Below are 3,785 nucleotides of genomic sequence, written 5' to 3'. Positions count from 1 at the left end.
AGGGGGCATAGCGTGACAAATGGCGCTCTCTGCCCACGTCTACGTTTACCGCTCCACGCCATGTAGACATTCTCTCATCATTGCCTTTCTGCAAGGAGAGAGAAATCACCGCCAAGCCCCCGTGGCGGTGTGCAAGCGAGCGAGAGAAAGCGAGAGTAGAGAGCGAGAGAGAGAAAGCGAGAGAGAGAGAGAGAGAGAGAGAGAGAGAGAGAGAGAGAGAGAGAGAGAGAGAGAGAGAGATAGAGAGATTATTAATTCAATGCTAATTACGTCTTATTTACGACATACGTATACGTCTTAGTTACGGCTTATTACATGTTAATTACGGCTCATTACGTCTTAATTACGGCTTATTACATCTTAATTCCATGCAGACGTAATAAAGATGTCTATTGTGGGCAGCAGCTAGTGGCGCCACCTCTCTCATCCACAACAACTCCCACGTGACCATCGCATTTTATTCATTAATTTTCACTCGATTTGATTATAAATTTGCATGACAGTGCGGTAGAGAAGCAGTAGTATGCTCCTGATAATAGCTAGCATCGGTTTTCCATCTCCTCCACAGTTCCCTAAAGCCTCGTAGATGTACATAACCAATGTTAGACAGCTGTAGGATAGCAGACAGCTTACTAATGTACTCACTGCTAGCTATCTCATCTCCTCACATCTCCTCCACCATTCCCTAAAGTGATTACGTCACCGTAATGAATAAAAGTTTTTAAAAAAATCTATTTTTTCACAAAATGTAAGTAATTCTGTTTACTTTTAATGGTTAAATTGCTGCATTATACTTCTTATTTTACTATATTGTTAGATGTAAACATACACTCGTGACTCATACATAGCCCATAGCAAGCAATTAAGGTCAGGATCATAATATCAAATCGTCCAAGTTTTTTTGGATTTTTAACTGGTTGAGAAACAATCTTATCATGTAAGAATTTGTCGATAAATTTATTCCCGTTAGTACTTACTTTTAATGTAAAAAATTGCAACAAATTGTTTACAGATATCACCATAGAAAATTCGTGACATAGTCGTAGATGTAGCTTCGTGAATATACATGATAACCAATGTTAGATGACCGCACCTATCCGACCCACCCGGAGCATAGCAGATGTGATGTACTTATATAGATAGATTGGTCAGCAACATCGACTGCACCGTGCTGCCATCTATTGCCGCAAACCGGCTCTATCAGTGAAACAAAACGGAAGGTTGTGATAACATCAGGAGTAAGATAATATAGATCTATATTATCTTACTCCTGATAACATGTAATGCATAAGTATATAATTATGTAATAAAAGAAATAATAAAACATAATATTTATACATATATGAAAATATTTCATATTTGATCTTAGAAGAAAAATGATTCTGTACGTTATTCGCAACGCCTAGATTATAGTGTTTATTGCATTAGCGTTTTTAGCTTAAAGGATTTGTGCAGGGATAAGCTATATAGTGCAGTTTTAGTAGTGCGTGTAAGGTGCCCGCTGCATATACCAGTCAGTACACAATCTGGCTACGTTATTGTGTTAGCGCATGCGCAATATCTCACCAGAAGAGTTATAGTTTGTGATGAATATGCATTTAATATATTTAAGGGGTATCTCAGCATACATTTCTGTAATAAATTTTAATTACTAGACCTGCGTTTATAATTGGGAGAGCGCCCTAGCTTGTAGGGTGCAAAACTCGTACTTCATCCACTCGCGTCCTTCCCCTTGTCTCCCTTGTCCCTCGCTCAGCCAAATTTTTTGTCTACCACCCCTCAGCTATCTTCCCTGCCGCCTTTCATCAGTCTCCCACCCTTTCTCTCTCTCAGCAAACTATATTACGCAGTTTTATTCATTCCGCAATGCGCGCCTGAAACGGTGTTCGCGCATGCGCAATATCTCCTGAGAAGAAGACTATTTTGCGAATATTATGCATTGAAAATGGAGAGGAGGGATTCTAACATAGATTTATATAATAACATTTTATCAGTAGACCTCTCTTAAGAAATAGGAAGAAGATCTTGCCACAAAATATGACTCCTCTGGTGAGATATTGCGCATACGCTAAAACAATAATATAGCCATATTGTGTACTGACTTGTATATATGCTGTGGGCCCCTTACAGTCAGTACACAATCTGGCTACGTTATTGTGTTAGCGCATGCGCAATATCTCACCAGAGGAGTTATATTTTGTGATGATTATGCATTTAATATGGTTATGGGAAATCTCAGCATATATTTCTGTATTTAATTGTTGTGAGTAGACCTGTGTTTATAATTAGGAGAGTGCCCTAGCCTGTAGGGTGCAAAACCCCTACATCATGCCCTCCCGCCCTTCCGCTTGCCTGCCTTGTCCTTCGCTCAACCGCCTTCTTCTTCCACCGCCCTCAGATATTTTCCCTGCTGACTTTCCTCAGTCTCCCACCCCTCACTTCCTCGGCAAGCTATATTATGCAGCTTTCCTCAGTCCGTACTGCACGTCTGAAACAGGACTCGCGCATGCGCAATATCTCCCGAGAAGAAGAATATTTTGCGAAAATTATGCATTTTAAATGAAGATTGAAGATGAAGATGTATTCTAGCCTAGATTCATATGATAGCAAACCATCATTAGACCCCACATAAAAAATAGGACGAAGACATTGCATGTAAGGGCCCCGCTGCATATACCAGTCAGTACACAATCTGGCTACGTTATTGTGTTAGCGCATGCGCGATATCTCACCAGAGAAGTTATATTTTGTGATGATTTTGCATTTAATATGGTTATGGGGGTCTCAGCATATATTTCTGTAATTAATTGTTATGAGTAGACCTGTGTTTATAATTAAGAGGGCGCCCTATAGTCTGTGTGGTGCAAAACCAAAAGATAATTTGGTCGCCGTTGACTGCCAAGATAATATTCTTCAGCCATTCTTATACGTTCAAAGTGGAGCCGGGCAGGCTGACAGCACGTGTGCATGGTAAAATCTTATCTACATGCTTCACTTTGCTCGCAGCATCGCGTCACGATTCCCAGCTATGCGAATGTATGGGCAAATGGCGCTGCAACGTCGGTCGCCGTTGACTGCCAAGATAATATTCTTCGGCCGTTCTTATACGTTCAAAGTGGAGCCGGGCAGGCTGACAGAACGTGTGCATGGTAAAATCTTATCTACATGCTTCACTTTGCTCGCAGCATCGCGCTACAATTTCCAGCTATGCTAATGTATGGGCAAATGGCGCTGCAAAGTCGGTCGCCGTTGACTGCCAAGATAATATTCTTCGGCCGTTCTTATACGTTCAAAATGGAGCCGGGCAGGCTGACGGCACGTGTGCATGGTAAAATCTTATCTACATGCTTAACTTCGCTCGCAGCCTCGCGCCACGATTCCCAGCTATGCTAATGTATGGGCAAATGGCGCTGCGACGTGAGTCGCCGTTGACTGCCAAGATAATAAAATTATTTTTCGGCCGTTCTTATACGTTCAAAATGGAGCCGGGCAGGCTGACAGCACGTGTGCATGGTAAAATCTTATCTACATGCTTAACTTCGCTCGCAGCCTCGCTCCACGATTCCCAGCTATGCTAATGTATGGGCAAATGGCGCTGCAACGTGAGTCGCTGTTGACTGCCAAGATAATAAAATTATTTTTCGGCCGTTCTTATACGTTCAAAATGGAGCCGGGCAGGCTGACAGCACGTGTGCATGGTAAAATCTGATCTACATGTTTCACTTCGCTTTAGTTGTGTGTATATGTGTATGTGTGTGTGTGCGTGTGTGCGTGTGCGTGTGCGT

Source organism: Priapulus caudatus, unplaced genomic scaffold, assembly GCF_000485595.1.
Source record: "Priapulus caudatus unplaced genomic scaffold, Priapulus_caudatus-5.0.1 Scaffold204, whole genome shotgun sequence".
NCBI lineage: Eukaryota > Metazoa > Priapulida > Priapulimorpha > Priapulimorphida > Priapulidae > Priapulus > Priapulus caudatus.
This window is presented reverse-complemented; position numbering follows the sequence as displayed.